This window comes from Rosa chinensis, chromosome 2, assembly GCF_002994745.2.
Source record: "Rosa chinensis cultivar Old Blush chromosome 2, RchiOBHm-V2, whole genome shotgun sequence".
Taxonomy (NCBI): domain Eukaryota; kingdom Viridiplantae; phylum Streptophyta; class Magnoliopsida; order Rosales; family Rosaceae; genus Rosa; species Rosa chinensis.
The window spans coordinates 71,190,936-71,209,752 of NC_037089.1; the positions used below are offsets into that span (position 1 = coordinate 71,190,936).

The 18,817-nt window shown below is 43.7% G+C and overlaps 1 pseudogene; it reads left to right on the forward strand.

The window, feature by feature from the left end:
- The first annotated feature begins 7,575 nt into the window (after positions 1–7,575).
- On the forward strand, positions 7,576–15,999 carry LOC112184915 (annotated as a pseudogene).
- The last annotated feature ends 2,818 nt before the right edge of the window (positions 16,000–18,817 follow it).

Sequence of the window (18,817 nt, forward strand, 5' to 3'; positions counted from 1 at the left end):
CAATTGACAAAAACATAGGGGGGTTCTGGTCTCCTTGAGATGCAGCAAATGAAGGAGAAGATGAAGAGAACGGGAAGATGGAAAAATAAAGAATAAATCTGGAGAATGTGTTTTTTTTTTTGTTCAATCATGTATTTTTGTTTGTATATTTATTGGGAGAGGTATTGGCATTCATCCCCCTCTCCCTCCTTGTATCATTTCTCGAATATGTTGAGAATTTTATTGAATAATTACTATTATTGGTTGTATTGAAAAAAAAATTCATTAATGAGAATCGTGTACTGTTCCCTTTAGTGAGAGAAGCTCATGTTCCCTTTAGTGAGAGAAGCTCCTGCTTCTCTCTTACCCAGGCTCTCTCTTCTTTTTGCAGCAACGTTTTCTTCTTTGATTTTCCTCACCCATGTGGTGACTTCTCACCCTCTGTGGTGATTCCTCACCCAAGTCGTGTTTTGATTTCCTTGTTTTCCTCTTCTTCTGCAACTGATTTTTGTTCTCACTGTTCAAATATGTTTTTAGATCTTAGATATGAATCTCTAAGATATAGATTTGTTCTCATGGTCATTCTCAGTTTTTGTTCTGCCTTTGCTCCTCAAGATGTCCAAACTGTGAACAAATCTCCTTCTTCTTGTCTACATTGCCCTGCCATGGAAGAGTTCATACTCCTCGATCTACAATCACCTCTTCAAATCTCAGGTTTCTTTGCTAAGATCTATTTTGGTTCGGTTGTTGTTATCCTTTTATGCGAGATCTTCTCGTAATCGATCAACTGGAGAATGTATAGCGGTTGTACTTACATGAGCATTTGCCAAGCATAATTAGCTATAATGAACCACGCTCATGCTACCGCTAGCGATACAAACAACCACCAAGAATGTCACCTACAAAAACACAGCCAAGCAGGTTATCACCTAAGCCTCGGCTCACCCCTAGATCACCGCTGACACACTGCTACTCGCCTCGCCAAGATCGCCTCGCTGAAACATCAGAAGCTGGGAACTAAACAATATAAGTCCCACATCAAAAACAAGGAAGAGATCAGTCTCTTTCCCATCTATAAAAGGTTCACTCCTCTCTCCTCATTAATTAAGCATTTACTACTTACGTACTGTTATTCTGTCAACATAAATACATTAACTAACTTAGGCATCAGAGAAGAGAAGACCTCTCAATGCTATCTCCCTCTGATGCCTATTGTATTTCATTTGACAGATAGCGGAGGTCATACAAACATCACAAGTAGCGGTCCGCCCATCAGACCAGCGTTAACCTAGATTTGGCTACCGCTGAATCTCAGACATTAACATTGGAGCCGTCTGTGGGAAAGCTTGAGCAAAATGCCATCCCACCACAACAATCAGCATGACTAACGGTAATGGGGGAAACACTGAGAAGCAAGCGGACCAATCCGTAGATCCCCAACCCACCAACCCAACGATTAACGTTAACCCAGCGGTCAACGTTAAACCGCGCACTATTCAGCACTCCGATTAACCCTAGTGTGGAGCCACAGGCCATTACCTAGATCCCGTATACTGAAACTCCAGCTGAGACTCATCCAAGCAGCAGCTGCAGCCCGCCTATCCGTGATCTCGCCGCTACGTATGAGCTGACACTTGCGAACCTTCACTTGGCAAACAGGGAGCGCGAACAGGAGCTCAGGGAGAAGGCCGAGCCCCAAAAACAGGTGGCCACGCTAATGCCAAGGTTCGACGAACTAAAAAAGGCACTGGAAGAAAACGCTAACCCAACACAAAGCCAGAAATCGCAGAGCACCAGACGTAGTTGACCAAATGTCGGAGGATTGGTGCCAGCACCAATCATACAGATGTAAGTACTGCTAAACCAGTCTGAGTTATTGGGAATGGGCCCACCGCCCTTACCACAATTAATGATAGAACAAGAAGGGGAGTCACAACCGCACACCAACCGCTTCCCAACCAGAGCAAGAACTGAAGGCAATATACCTGCCCCTAGGAAAGCTGGCACATCGAAACACCCAAACTAGGCCCGCTGGTGACGCAACCGCCCTAATCCTTGAAAGAATGCAACAATTGGAACAAAGGCTAATCAAGGCAGAGGCAGGCGCCCCAGCGTCAATTCAAAATCAGCTTTTTGCTTATAGGCCAGGACCATTTACTGCCAGAATCTTGCAGGCTGTCATACCAGCACATGCAAAGACGCCAAAGATGCCATAATACAACGGACTAACTGACCCCTTCATCCACATGGACACCTTCAAGAAGGTAATCAACAATAAGGGATTCGATGACGCCACCCTCTGCCACTTGTTCAGTGAAACCTTGGATAGTGAGGCGATGAGCTGGTTCTTCGAATGTCCGCCGGGATCCGTAGACTCATTCCATGCATTCTCAAACGCCTTCTTGTCACGATTCATCCTATTGGCCGTCGGACATCACAACACAAGCTAGTTGTTCAACTTCAAGCAGGGCGCGGAAGAAACATTGAAGGCATTCGTTACTAGGTGGAGAGCAGCGGTATCTCGGTGTCGGACCTTGACAAAACAATGGCATTGGCAGCCTTCAAGCAAGGACTTCTAAAGGGACCATTTCTCTATCATCTCAACTACAACCATCTAAATGCCTCATATGACCATGTCATGGGTGAGGCCGTCCTCCATGCACAAGCAAAATCCATCACATACGGAGAAACCCCACCACCGTCAACTCTAGCTAAACCCAGTCAACCTTTCTGCAGCCAGCAGAAAACCGCTAACAAACCCTCTACTACGCCGCAAATTGACAAAAAGAGAGGGTGGCAACAAGGTAACTACCAGAGCAAACGGCAAAAGGATTAATATTACCATAAGGGCAACCGCTCGTTCAAAGGAGATAACCGTAATAAACAGACGGAGTCCTCCCAGCAGTACGCAGTTTTCACGGTCCTCACAGCCTCTTATGAAGAAATATACTATCAATGCAAGAACCAAATCCCACCACCACTAAGAAAATACCTAAGGGTGGGCAAGCCAAGAAACACTTGCAAGTGGTGCAAGTACCACGAGGACAGCTGTCATAACACCAATAACTACAATGCTCTCAAAACAGCAATTGAGCCTTTGTATCGTGACAGTAAGTTGGAATAGTTCAAGGTGTGGCAGCTGCCAGCAGTGGTCGCCAACATTGAGCCATGCGCCCCATCGATGGCGGTGCTCCTATCACCAACATGTCTCGTAGGGCGAGGAAGCGTTATGCACGCGCTAACTACCCCAAAGAAGTTTGCAACATCTGCTATGAGAGATCCGCTAAACTACCAAGGTCTGGTTGAGAACCCATTACCTTCTCGGAGGAAGAAGAACGCGGAGTGCACCTCCCCCACGACGATCCATTCTTAATTGACGCCATGCTCGATAGGTGGTCAGTAGGAAAAGTCCTTGTCGACAACGGATTCGCTGTCAATGTCATCTTGAATGGCTGTTATAACCAACTTCAACGGATAGAAAGCTACTCCAAGATCATGAGCCCCTGCTCAGCTTCTCTTGCGATGTCACACAACCACTAGGTTCTGACCACATGCACCTAGCCATCAGCACCAACCCATGCACATCGGAGATACATACAGAATTTATTGTTGGCGACTGCTTTAGTTCGTATAATGCCATCATTGGTTGACCAGTGCTCAACAAGCTAAAGAGCATCATCGCAGGGTATATACTTCTCATGAAGTTTCCTACACCCAACGGCACGGGCTGTGTGAAGGGAAGTCAATAGTTGGCACGAGAGTGGTATTCAACAATTGTGGCAAGGTCAACGCGCCGCCATGAGATCCTAACGGTGGGAATCCATGTGCCGTTGAGGGATGCAATGGAAGATCCTCGAGACAACGAGGAGAAATATGTGAAGAAGGAACCTATCAACCCAGAGACATCTTTGAAAGTTATCAGCATCTCCGACGAACACCTTGAGAGGACGATCAGCATCGGCACTCAGTTCGCCCCAGATGTAGCGGAGAAACTCACTCAATTCCTGTGAGATAACACTGCTGTCTTTGCATAGTCATACGCTGACATGTTAGGCATCTCCCCTGAGATCATCAGTCACAAGTTGAGCATCAAGCCATCTTTTTACGCAATAAAGCATAAAGGAAGGGCCTTCGTCAAAGAAAGATATCGTGCAATCAGGGAAGAAGTCACAAAGCTACAAGGCATAGGATTCTTCCGCCAAGTCAACTATCCGCAATGGATTTCCAACTTGGTCATGATAAAGAAACCAAACGGAAAATGGCAAATGTATGTAGACTTCAAGGGTCTCAACAAGGCATGCCCCAAGGATAGCTTCCCGCTACCCCGCATCGATCAATTGGTCGATGAAATAGTGAGCCATGAGCTGCTCAGCATGATGGACGCCTTCTCCGGATATAATCAAATCAAGATGCATCCCAGCGACCAAGAGTGCACCACGTTCACAACCGACAAGGGCCTATACTATTACAATGTCATGCCTTTCAGATTAAAGAACGTCGGAGCAACATAGCAGCGGTTGATGAATGCCATGCTAGCTGAGCACCTCGGCAAGATAATAGAAGTCTATGTGGATGGCATGCTGGTTAAGAGCATCAAGGCCAGCAGACACGTGGCAAACCTCTAAATCATATTCGCCATCCTCTTGGCCTACGGTATGCGCCTTAACCCAGAAAAGTGCTTCTTTGGTGTCATCGCCAGTAAGTTTCTGAGTTACATCGTCAGCAAGCGGGGCATAGAAGCTAACCCTGACAAGGTGCAGGCCATCCTCAACATGAAGTCCCCGGTGTGGAAGGTCCATGTTTAAAGTCTCCAGGGCAAGTTAACTACTCTATCTCGGTTCATCTCTAAGCTCATCGATAGATGTTTTCGATTCTTCAAAGCTATAAAGAGGACCCACAAAAAAGAAATTGACTGAACCCCGTACTGTGAGGCGGCGTTTCAAATTTTAAAGGAATATTTGGCAGCAATCCGCCTTCTCTCCATTCCTGTACAGGGTGAGATACTATACATATATCTGGCGCTATCCCCCTCGGCGGTCAGCTGTGCCATTTTACTAAGAGAGGGATAAGAGGAGCTCCCAGTGTTCTACACTGGCAGGGGCACGAAAGGCGCTGAAACAAGGTATACCCTACTAGAGCAACTTGCCCTTGCACTTATAGTTGCCGCCAGACATCTCCGCCAATACTTCTAGGCCCACACAATCCATGTCTTGACAAATCAACCACCGAGGCAGGTCATACAGAATCCTAAGCACTCAGGACGCCTCAGTAAGTGGGTTATCGAGCTCAGTGAGTTTTATTTGAATACAAGCCAAGAACCGCTATGAAAGGCCATGCGGTAGCGGACTTCATCGCTGAGCTCACGGAGCGTCAAGATGAACCCAACCCCATGGCAGAGGAGAGCCATACAACAGTAGTAACCGCTGAAGAACCATCACCCACACAACAGTCAAGCTGGAACCTTCATGTGGACGGCTCCTCCTGCGCCAAAGCCTGTGACACTGGAGTCACCCTAACAGGACCGGGGGGGAGGAGGCGGAACTTCGAGTATGCATCACAGCCTCAAACAACATGGCAGAATATGAAGCACTCATTGCAGTCTTATTCCTTGCTATCGACTCCAAAGCTGACAGCGTCAACATATTCAGCGACTCCCATTTGGTCGCCAACCAAGTCAATGACAATTTCCAAGCCAAAGAAAAATAGCTAGCGGCATACTTGGGGTACGTCAAAACTCTCCTTAGGAAGTTCAAATTCCACACCATCACACAGATCCCCAGGGAAAAGAACGCCAAGGCAGATTCATTGGCAAGACTAGCAACCGCTCAACCACACCAAAGTCTAGCGTAGACAAGGGTAGAGTGCCTTGACAGGCCAAGCATCACCCTAGTGGAGATTTTCAACATTGAAATCAACCCCAGCTGGATGGATGAAATAATCGAGTATAAGCGCAATGGAATGCTGCCAACCGATAAGGTCGAAGCGCGGCAACTCAAGCGGAGAGCAACCTACTACAACATACAAAACGGCAAGCTTTGCCGCCAGGGGTTCATCCATCCCAACCTTCGATGACTGACCCCAGAAGAGGGCAAAGTTGTTCTAGCAATAATACGCTGGGGAGTGTGGCAATCACTCAGGCGCCAGGTCATTGGCAAATCGCACAATGCGACAAGGGTACTTTTGGTCCATGCTCGGCCACAAGTGTCAACAATACACTGACCTACCTCATGCCCCAACGGAGCCCCTCTCGATAATCATCGGCCCATGGATCCACTCCACTTGGGGCCTCGACCTACTTGGCAAATTACCAACCGCAAAAGGGCAATTCAAGTATATCATTGTTGCCAATGACTACAACAACAAGTGGATTGATGTGGAACCGCTGACAGCAATAATAACCGCCAAGGTCACTCACTTCCTCTAGAAGAACATCTATTGCCTCTATAGCATCCCCTACACCATCATTACAGACAATGGAACACAGTTCACCAACAAGGAGCTCATATCTTTCGCCGCTAACCTGGGCACCAAGATGAGCTTTGCATCTGTCACTCACCCTCAAACCAATGGCCAAGTTGAAGTGGCAAACATGATCATCAAGAAGCTACTAAAAAAGAAACTCGATGACGCCAAGGGTTTGTGGGTGGAGAAGCTCCCGGAAGTTCTGTGGGCCATCAGGACAACCCCAACTTCCGCTAACGGTGAAACACCGTTTTGTATGATGTTTGGAACTGAGGCCATACTACCCATTGAGGTCACCCTACCTACCGCTAGGATCGAGGGCTATTGCTCCAAGACTAATGGCGAAGGCATCAACCTCGACAAGGATCTCCTCAAGGAGAAACGCCACAAGGCCCATTCGCACAACTTGCAAAACAAACAGCGGGTATCACGTTTCTACAACGCCAGAGTTAAGGCCCGAAACCTCCAACTGGGGCACTGGGTTATGAAGAAGGTCATTCCACTGCCAAAGGCACTCTGTCCCATTTGGGAAGGACCATACAAAATAGTGGAAATCGTTAGCCCCGACACCTTCTACTTAATGGACAAGGATGGCGTCACAACGACCCACCCTTGGAATACTTAACACCTTCGGTATTATTACAAATAGTCATGCCGCTACCCAAGAGCATCTTGACTTAGCTAAATTTTTGTTCAGTATTTAGCAAAGGGAAGCTACCCAATGGGTACAACCCCTCTTTTGTAAACGTTGATCTACCAGCTATCAATGAAACGAGGAATTATTCAAACCATTGTTACCAAGTCTAGCACAAAAAGTTAACTGGCAACGCCAACAATGTTCAGCTGACCACGTCCGCTACACAGTGCACCTGGAACAATCTTAATTCCTTTAATGTTTCAGTGATTAACAAAAGCAAGTCAAAACTCTAACGGTATATCAACATTCAAACACCACACATGTTATCTGCAACAATCCCATACTTTGACAAAAATTTTAGAAGAATAACCATACTTCATATATTTAGGGCCGGGAATCCCTGCCCAAAAATATTGTCAAACTTAAGTATGGCAAAGCGCCTAAGCGACAAAAATAAAAAAAAATCATCTACGAAGACTGGGTGGTCATCAAGGATTATGGGGAGCAGCGGCATCTTCACTGTCAACTGGGGGCTGTTGAACGGCCAGGCGGCTGGTTTGATAGGAGCCATAGGCGGTAGGACTCGGCGTCTCTACCATACCATCTGTGCGAGTATGGGGCGCCAAGAACTCGGCACGGGACACTTCAGACTGGGTAGGCAGTGGAGTCCGCTGAGAATCGTCAGCCGGACCATGGTCACTCTCACTACTACCAGAGCGCGCACCCTCAGTCTGGTCGGCGGTAGGCCCACCCGCTAGCACGAGACGGTCTGGCAGGTCCAGATGCTTTGACCCAGTCAATGGCACCCTTCTGATTCAACAGCTCCAGGTTGGCAGCGGCACCACTCTTTGCCGCCTCCGTCAAGGAATGCTTGAATGCTGGAGACTACTTGTAGGCCTCTACGACTGCAGCCTTTGCACTGCTCTTCTTAGCCCCCAGTCGGGTAACCTCGCCCTCCAGCCTTTTCACCTAGGAGGTCTGAGTGGCAACCTCTCGCTGAAGATGCTCGACACGCCAGCCCTTGGAGTTCACTTGCTCCTGCAGCAAAGCCATATCGCCCTCCAACTGTGCTACCCTCTCAACCCTCTCCATATCTCGGTCGATGGAGACTGTTAATTTTCCCTGCACATAGATCAAGTCGCCTTCGGCCTTGGCCAGAATGTAATGCCCCAATTTGCACCTCCTCAAATCGGTCACGTTACAGTGCCGCGAACCATTAGGAGCATAAGCTAAAAATAGTTCAGCCACACTCCTAAAGATACGCAAGGCATTTGAATAAGATTTGACATAAAATTACTTTGAGATGGAAGGTAAAATCGAGCTAGAAGCATGAATATGAATGAGGTGAAATTGAGAAGACTTTTGGTGCAATAACTTGTTACATCGAATACCAAAATAAATTCCATTTCTAAAACCAAGTTTCATGGAGTTCCAAATCATTTGTCCGAGTACTGTTAATTGAGAGCACACAAGTAACATATTTCAAGAAGATTGGAAAGAGATAAGCTAATCAAGTTGAGTAGAATACCAAAGGAACTTAGTATTCAATTTCTGAACCAATAACTTCATAATAAACACATAACCGGCAGAAAATAATTGAAGAAGATGTTCTGATCCATCGTTACAAACTTACTACAAAACAAGGAATTATGAAATAGGTAGAATCATGAAATAGATTATAGGATTTGGAATCCTCAATCCGAAACCTGTTAACGGGAACAACTTTTCAACAATACATGATAGGAGCATAAATGCTATGTTTATAATGTTTAAACCCTATATTTTGCTAAGTTATTTCCTTTATCTTGATCAATTTAACTTAGTTAGTGTTTTTCAGGTAAAATGGAGTCTCAAAGTCCAAAAATGGCTAAGGGATGCACAAGTGGCGCAGAAATGGAGAAAAATAAATAAATTGAAGTTCTCCCAGTTTGACTAGGAAAAGGAATCCCAGTTGGAGTAGGAGTCTGAAGCTGAATTGGACTATGAGTTCTAATTGGACAAGGAAACCCAATTCTACTCAGATAAGGAATCCTAGTGTGACAAGGAGTCCCTGTTGGATAAGGATTACTCAAGAAGGTTCCGAAAGAGTGTAGAAGAATCTCAGAAAAGAAGTATGTATTTGACTAGGAAACCTACTTGCATATGGAGTTCTACTTGTACTAGGAGACCTGTGGAAGCTAGGAGAAGCCCATGGAACGTCCATGAAGCATCTAGAAGTCTCTTGAATCATCACATGCCGTGCACATGGGAGGAATACACTTTGGATCTTGAAGTTTATTGACATATCAATCTTAAACAAGGCATGGAAGGCATGTGAAAGGCATGTGATGGCAAAGAAAACTGAATTGGACTCAAGTTATGCTTTAAAGTCAAATCCATTACAGATTCAGAAATCTTCCTGTGCAGATCAGTCAACTTCAACTGATTGCCATATGGTTGGAAAGTTACGGTTGTCTAGTTTCCAGAGATTTTTACGGTTTGTCAATATCTATTTTTAGAGGAAGTTATGGCCATTTGAGTGCACTGAGGTCCATTCTGCCATAAATCTGTTTTGTGCCAACAAAGTCCTAAGTCAACACAAACTAAGAGAACTCAAGTAGGAACGAAATGGGAGTGCTTTGGACGTCTCCCTATACAAACCTAGTGTTTATGACGTCTCAAGGTGAACAATTTTCTCCACAATTTCATTTTCTCACTTGCTTTCTCTCTAGTTTCAAGTTTTCACAATCTTCTAGGAGCTTTGCCGTGCCCTCCTCTTCCTTCGCTGTGTTCTTCACTTGTGCGACACCTTGGAGCTGCTTTTGGTCTTTGAGACGTAATTAAGGGTTGTTCATATGCTTTACCATACATTTATTCACGGTTTGGTGTATTTGTTAGATAGAATTTCTGCTTTGGATTTTCTATGTGTGAATCTAAACTTTTGAGTATGCAATTTGATTTTTGAGTACAATTTTGATGTTCTTTTCAATGTTTGATTTGTTTATGTGTGTTTGATTCTTGTTAGTTGCCGAATATATGGAATGATAATCTGGTTTTGTTTTATAGAAAACTTTTGCATGTTCTTGTTCTTTGGTGCACAACTTAGGATGATTGCATGTAATTGGAGCTAGTAATTAGGTGAACGCTTGTTGATCCTAATTCAATATGGTAGTAAAGGCTTTGTACAAAGGTCGAAATCAGATTATGCATGTAATGAAAAGACTTGCTTCGAGTACTTGAATTTGCATATTTATTGACTAAACTTTCACTTGCTCTTAATGATTTGAATGCATGAGATTATGAGTCGCTTCGGTGATATTTGCGTTTGAAATATATTGTTTAGATGCTTGTTCTAATCAATTGTGTAAAGGGAAGTCATATAAGGGATATTGTTCACTTGTAACTTTGTTTCTTGGGTTGATATCGTCCCATGGTAACTACAAAGATTAAAGATAGCATGAATGAATTGATCTTGATTAGTTCTTGATAAATTGTTTTCCAAAAGTTCTTCTTTTCCCACCTATGTATATAAAAAGTTTTTGTTCTTTATTATTTTCTGAAAATTTATACTTTGATCTTTAAAACCCCCTATCTTTTATGTTTTGTGTTCTTGTAAATATGTAAAATCGATTTAGATTTTTAGGAAGCATGAAATCGTAAATAATTAAGTTAATAATCTGAAAATATATTTTAAATTCTTGAATAGTAAATCCATGTATATTATTTCATGTATAGTGTTTTATAAGAATTAATTTGGTTATTTTTAGGAATTTGTTTTGTGTTTGTTAGGGTTTCCTAATTTTTAGGGATGTTTTCCTATTTTTTTAGGGTATGCTCCTATTTTTTTAGGGATTGGTTCCTTATTTTTAGGGATTTTGTTTTCTTGTAGATTAAGTATTCCTAATTAGTGTAGAAGTAGTAATCCTTGTTGTATGTGGATTTTCTAACTTGACTATGACTTGTAAAATGTATTCTAGCAGGAGTAGGATTCCTAATTTAACTCTAACTTGGATTCTTTGTAAATTTCGAATTGTTGTATATATATATATATTTGTTATTTTCATTTGTCATGTAAATTCTTTCTCTTATTTTTGTTTCACATGTAAGTACCCTCAATCCCCGGCTTGAACGATTCCTTCTTATTCTATACTAACAACTACATTTTTCAGGGTTTAAATTGGCGATTGCTTTTGCACGTATCAATACACAAATTCGAAATTGAGAGAAAGCATGCCACACCCATCGCCAATCCTAGCTGTCCCATCTACGTGCACAGTACCTGCAATCACACAACTGTTGTAGGGATGAGCAATTGTCCTCGCTAGCCCAATATGGCTCAACCATAGCTAGGTTTGAAAACAATTGTAATATATAAACATAGGTGCCGACAAGTAAGTAAAACCTGATGATCGATTAACAACCTGATGATCGATCAGAAAGCCAACTACACCCTTACCACGATTACTATCGTTTAAACCGGCAAGGCGTAGTGAGAGTGTCCACTTACGCCGTATCGCCTAGAAGCAGTGCCACACCTCAAAGGATGTCAGACACTCTACCATCCATATGGCCCCTCCGGAGGTTTAGGGGATCGAAGCCCAAGGAAGTCGCTATGCTCCTCTCATTCTCAGATCACCCTCATTATGTCAAATAAGAATAATCATAGAAAACCAATTTTCAAACTATAAAATGATATAGAAAACCACTAACTAGGGCGAGTCCCCCTACCTGGAGTCCAAAGCTAAGCGATGTTGGATGCAACGCCATAGTCCACTGATCTCCTTTGAATTATAGGAGGCCCTAATCCAGAAATAAGCAAGTGTCACTAACTATATGGAAGTGAAAGATGGCAAAGCTGGATTATTTTGGAACTGGATAGTCTGATGGTTTAGGCATAGTAAACATTGATCAATCAAGCTAAAAATTTCTAGAAATAAAGTTCAAGGTGTACTGAATACATCCTAGAAAGAATCAAGTAAAAAGGATGAAAATTGAAAAAGTTATGCTCAAAACATTTCAGCTGGTCAGAAATTGAACGAAACTGAATTGGTTTCTAGATTCCTTAATAAGACTGAAAATAACAAGCTTTGGATAGTTCGCCTTTAATAACATCACTGAGCTGTAGTGAAGGATTCACAATATTTGCCGATCATTTAACCAGAGATAAAACATAATAAAAACACAATCAATTTTGATGTGTTCAGAGAGAGCAAATGGAGTCTCTTTCAAATTGAAATTCACAAGAACATGCATTGATGTGCAAGGAATTCAATCCAAAAATTATTTTTCCGGAGTTAATTTAAAAATCAGGGAGTTTGATCAAGTAAACGCAATTCTCAAATACAAGTTGAGCAATACTAGAGCATGTAGTATGTATATAGATACAAAACCAGAAACCAACCAATCATATCATTAACCACATTAAGAACAAAGTTAAGAGAAAATAAGACACTCACCACTGAATCAAACATATGGGTGAGTTCCCTCATGAAATTTGACAGGTTAAGATGAAGACAAGACGAATTTGGCCAAGCCCAGTCATATATCAAGGAATGCCACTTCTGATTTAAACATGCAAGGTAAAATAAGAGGACCTCATTGAGTAGTGTTAATGATTAAGATTTGAGCGGTGGCCAAAGTCTTTGGTTAACGCTGATCCGATGGGTGGATCGCTACTTGCAATGTTCTCAGAGATTCCGCTACCTGTTAAGTGAAATACAAAGTGGCGTCAGAGGGAGACCGCGTTGGGCAATCTTCTCTTCTCCAATGCCTAAGTTAGTCAATGTATTTGTGTTGACAGAATAACAGTAGGTAAGTAGTAAATGCGTTATTGATGAGGAGAGAGGAGAGAACCTTTTATAGGTGGGGAAGAGGCTGATCTCTTCCATGTTTTCAATGTGGGACTGAGATGCTTCAGTTCACAGCTTCTGGAGCTTCTGATGCTATCTTGATGTGGCGCGTGGCGGCGCGTTGGCGGTGATCTGGGGGTGAGCTGGGGCTTGGGTGGTAGCCTGCTTGGCTGTGCTACCTTAGGTCACTCCGCTGGTGGGAGTTGGTACCGCTGGCAGTAGCATAAGCGTGGCTCATTAGAGCTAATTATGCTTGACAAATGCTCATGTAAATACAAGTCCCCAGTCAAGGAGGGCAATCTTGGTTGGGGAGTTGCCTATACTCGCAAAAGCATAATTAGCGTCAGTGGGTTGTCAACCATGGACTTACTGAGCAAACGCTTTATACCCTTTCGGGTGGGCCCCTGTTAGGTCCCCCAGGGAGTCCCCCACTCCTCGGCTAAGATAGACCTCCGCTATCTAAAATTGCTATGCCAACTTCCAACAGATGAGATCTGTTTGACGAATGGGGTTTCTGGACAAGCTAATAGATTGGATTCCAGGAATGAAAGGTATCCGCTTAAAAGATCTACCAACCAAGTTTCGAACTACGAATCCCAGTGACCTCATTTTCAATGGCATTCTTGATGTCATGGGTAGCCTTCATAGAGCTTCAGCAGTTGTTCTTCACACATTTGACGCATTGGAGACAGATGTTTTGGATGCTCTCTTTAGCACTACATCTATGCTCCCACCAGTTTATGCCATTGGCCCACTGCAATTACTTCTCAATCAAAAACAAGAAGACCCTTTGAAGCCTATAGGATACAGCCTATGGGAAGAAGAAACTGAGTGCCTACAATTGCTAAACAATAAGGCACCAAACTAAGTTGTTTATGTGAATTTTGGAAGCATAGTGGTCATGACACCACAACAGCTTGTAGAGTTTGGTTGGGGACTTGCGACTACCATGCTTCCATTCTTGTGGGTATAATAAGACCTGATTTGGTTGTTGGTGAATCAACAGTTTTACCGCTAGAGTTTTTAGCTGAAACTAAAGAAAGAGGTCTAATTACAAGCTGGTTCCCTCAAGAACAAGTCCTTAACCATCCATCAGTTGGAGGATTTTTAACACACAGCGGTTGGAATTCAACCATCGAGAGTTTGTGTGCAGGAGTACCTATGCTGTCTCTACCATTCTTTGTGGAGCAGCAAACAAATTTTTACTATACTTGCAAGGAATGGGGCATTATCCTGGAGATTAACAATGATGTCGAAAGAGATGAAGTACAGAAGCTTGTTAGAGAGTTAATGGAAAGAGAGAAGGGTAAAGAAATGAGAAATAAGGTCATGGAGTGGAAGAAACTAGCAGAAGAAGCCATTGCTCCACATGGTTCGTCATCCAAAAACTTGGACAATTTAGTGAAATGGTTGCAAGTGAGAAAAACTAGATAAAATGCAAAACAACCTTCTAAACTTTGTTTATCTGATTGAGAAAGATATATGTCTACCAGGAAGAAACTGGCCCAAGGAGCCAGAAGTCCCCATCTTTGTTCATCCACAATCTAAGACAATTTAGTGAATCAAATGACTACTAAGAAAAATATATACAGTATCTCCGTAAGAATGTTGCCAACATTTTTGTCGAGGCTGTGAATTTATTTTTAGAAAATGCACCATCAGTGTCTCAACTCTTGTGCACTGACCAGTTTGATACCCACACTCTTAGTGGTATCAATGTGATACATGAATACATGAACTCATATTTTGCTATCAACGAGGTACTTTCGTCATATTTCTCTTACGGTTCTGTCAGATGTCTGACGTGGCAAGTACGTGGACCCCAAAAATGTCATAAAATGACTTAAATGACCCAGACTATACCAGACCTTTATTTCCCGCCATTTTCCATAGGGAATGACCACCATTCCCTCCAAGCACTGAACCACATGTAATGAGCATAAACCCAACCAAACTTCCCATTCAATTCCTTTCCATCAATGAATTCGTCACCACCGTCTCCTCCGTCGTTGTTTTTCCAGAACCGACTCCTGCCTCTCCCATCTCCACGACCTCAACTCTAAGTTTAAGCATACAAAATGTCCAATGCGATTTCGATTTCACCTCAATCCAAAGTTCCAAACTTTACTAAAGCAATGCTCCATTAAACCAAAATCCAGTTCTCTAATCACAACCAAAACCCAGTTCTCCAATCACAACCAAAACCTAACAAATGGTACACAAACCTTCAACAGGGTACAAAGCAAATTAATTAGGGAAAGTGAGGTTTAAGAAGATAAAGACAAGGGCCTAAAACGCAGATGGTATGAATGCATTGCCATTGTAAACCAAACGCAAACAGAAGCAGGTGCTCCACCATCCTTCAAAATCAAAAAACCATATGTTAAACATAGACTCAAGCTTTATGCTTTCTTTCCTTTTTAGGAGCTAGATCAAAAACCCATTAATCAATGCTTGCCCAGAAATCACTTATGGAAGAATATATTCCAATTTGAGAGAAACCCATTAATCCAAACCCACATTAAAAGCTTCAAGCTTTAACATAAGAACAGAGGAACAACCGAACAAATTAAAACCGAGATTCTCTTTGCATCAATAATGAACATAATGCCTTCGCTGCCGTCTTTTTTGACATTGAGAATCTTCATGTCTTCGGTCCTGGTTGAATTCCTACTACATCGCCAATCACTCTCTCAAAAGTTGCTGCGGATTGAGCTTTCAATTCATAGATCTTCAAGATTACTCCTCAATCCTCCTCTCTTTCAATTCAACCTTGCAACACCACTAGTCCATTTTCTCGGCATCAAATTATTCATATCAAAGCCAATTATGTGTTCTGGCCACTCGCTCCCGGACTCAATCACCGCCGCCTACTTCAAATAGCACTTCACCGCTGGCGACTTGAGGGGAACTCTAGGCTTTGGCGGAGGCGGTGACCATACTGGCAACCTAAACCTTCATGTCTTCCTTATTCAGTCCGAGGAGGTCTCCTTGAAGATATGGGCATCTGGGGTCTCCTTCCAGTCAATTTGGGTATGGGCGAAAGTGGAGGTGTTGCCTGCAGTTTACGAGAGAGCCTATGTGGAGAATTAGTTGCTTTTGGAACTGGTTCGTCTGGCTTGGCAATGGAAGCTTGCCTCAGGGACTAAGGAGTCCCATTCGAAGTCCTTGAAAGAGCCGAGTGTACATACCGCATATATCACATACCGCCAAACATAAGCAACAACCTCATAAATGATCCCCACGACATGGCTAGCCCTACCTAAGGTATGCATCTGGTAAACCAACACCCGAGCTACGTTGACATGGTGGAGGTCGACAGGTATCTAGTCGGGAGGCCACCCTCCCATGCTCTCCAAAAGGCTTCAAGAGAAGCAAATATGTGTATTATTGTCCCACATCAGAAATATAGAATAGAATGGGACTTTCTTTGGCTATAAGAGGAAGTCCTCCCCTTCTTGGAAAGGGATGGGATCCATGATCCCCACACTTGTATCATTACAAAGGCTACTTAGCCTCCCTATTAGTGGAATCTCTAAGTGGACCTAGCCTTGCCTCAAGGGCAAGGTGAACCACTATACATGCTTGTGTCATCTCTCTCTCTCTCTCATGCTTCTTACTTTAGGTCCCCTATTCTCACATAGAAACATTGGCTCTAGATGAAGGGCCCCTAAGTGGAGGGTATGAACCTCTGACCTTGGGTCGGAGCCAGCAGGTATGTGAGACAGCAGGTACGTGAGTCAGCGGGTACATACACATCCCCATGCCCTCAACCACACTCCCAAGCCTCACTCTTCTCCTGGACTCTCATGAGCCAGCTGGTACGTGCACACTCCGCACCCTCTCCTCATGGGCCAAATCTTAGTTGGACAAACTTCTACTTGGATCCGCTGCAACCTGGAACTTGCTTCCGACACCCAGCCTGGTACTGGGTCAACCTTCACTCTTCACTAGTTGAATGTATCGGGTCAACCTTCACTCTCAAACCCACCGGGTCTCGCCCACGGTAGCTTGCAAATGAAAAAAAAAAAAAGGGATAGAATTTCTCTGGGCACCCAGGAATCTCGGATCATCTTCCGTACCCTCACCGATGGCTCCTCCCGGTACTCGTCTACCGGTGACTCATCCCCATCAGCCTCAGTGACACATACATCCCGGTCTGGGTGACTCATGCCAATGTCTCTCGACGACCAACCTAGAACTAGCTAAACTCAATTACTTCCCGGAAGTTTCTTCCGACACCCACTAGTTTCCTCCAACTCTTGCTCTTTCCAAGCATCAGACACTCGTCCGGGGTTTAAACAAAAGAGAAGAAAAGAAGTGATCTGAGTCTCTGTTCGTTTCCGCATACCGGTGATCACCACCACTCTCTCGAACACCATTAGTTCCCGGACATCATGGGCAAGCCTCAATGCGCATTACTATCGGGTCCAACCCTGTTAGCCTCCAACGGGGCCAAGCCCATCGATCAGACCATGGAGCTCTTTCCTGGGAGAAACTCATCCTAGTCAGCTAGCTCTAGGCACCTGGAAGGCTGGTACTCAACCTCCCGGCACCACCCACCCCGGTACCTCCTTTCAGTGACCATCCCTGCATTCTCAACTCCCTACAGACCCGTCTATGTAACACTCCTCACGACCCCGGTCACCAATACCATCAGTTTCTAGCACCATGACCATTATCTGGGACTCCGAGTCGCTCCCAACACCGCTAGTAGTCCACTGTCACCTATAGACTTGTTGGGTCTTGCTCTCACCCCTCTGGGTCACCGGGAATTTACACTTCCAACTCACCTTCTTGGTTGAAGCCTCCGGTACCCATTATCAATATCTTATCCCGGCACTCAGAGTTTCACCTCCCGGTATCTCACCGGAATTCTCTAGCTTCCCAAAAGGTGTGAGCTCGATATTTCGCTCTCTGCGGTCTCGCCCATGCCCATGACAGCAACAGAGATAAAAAAAAAAATAGAGAGAAAGAAAAGAAACTACTCTGTACATCAGAACCAGTCCCATTTGGGTTTTTCCGGTTCCCCTTTGCCTTTCCTCCTCTCCGGAGTTACTCGACCCTGATCATTATTCTTCTAACCGACTTAAGTGGCCACCACTTTTAAAAAGATACTGCAGAGTCGACCACTTCATCAATTCATCTCGGTGACCCACCCTCATAGCTCATCCCTATACCCACAGTGTGCCTCCAAGTTCATCTTCCCGGTGTATACACATATTTTCTGGGCATCGGCCCATTATGGTTCATTCTGACTCAAGGCACTCACCACTCTGTTCCAGATAACCGAGAAACACTTCTTCAATGTGTTTATCTACCAACAAGATAAGTATTTCAACTACTCGAGTGTTTCACATAAGTCTACTACTCGCTTATATATAGTGTATCTATCATAAATTAACACATAAGCTATCATGCAAATACTAGTCATGTTTTCCTTGACAAATGATCTGCCGTTCTACTAAACTGATGGCACGTCTCAAATAGCATGATACCACTTGTCTTCTCATGCACAGTGTATTCCACCACTTCATATAATTTCTTATACGTGAGTGGCTACTCAGCCCTACGTGGTGCATAATTGTAGAAGTATGCATGTGATTCATGCCACCTTGAGTCCTCATTTCCGACGAAAATTTCCGACAGCACATAATTGTTCTTGCAAAAAAAATCCTTTTTCGACCACAAAAAATGGTCGTCGGAAATGTTATGTCAAAATATATTTTATTTCCTAGGGACAATATGCGGTAGGAAAAGAGTTCCAATTTCGTCGGAAAAACAAACCTTTTGGCATCAGTATTATTTTCAACAACATTTTGTGTCGTCGGTAATGGTAGACCTATTTCCGAGAGGCAGTTGACTTTGTCAGAAATGATTTCTTAATTTCGAGGGCAACAAAGTACCCTCG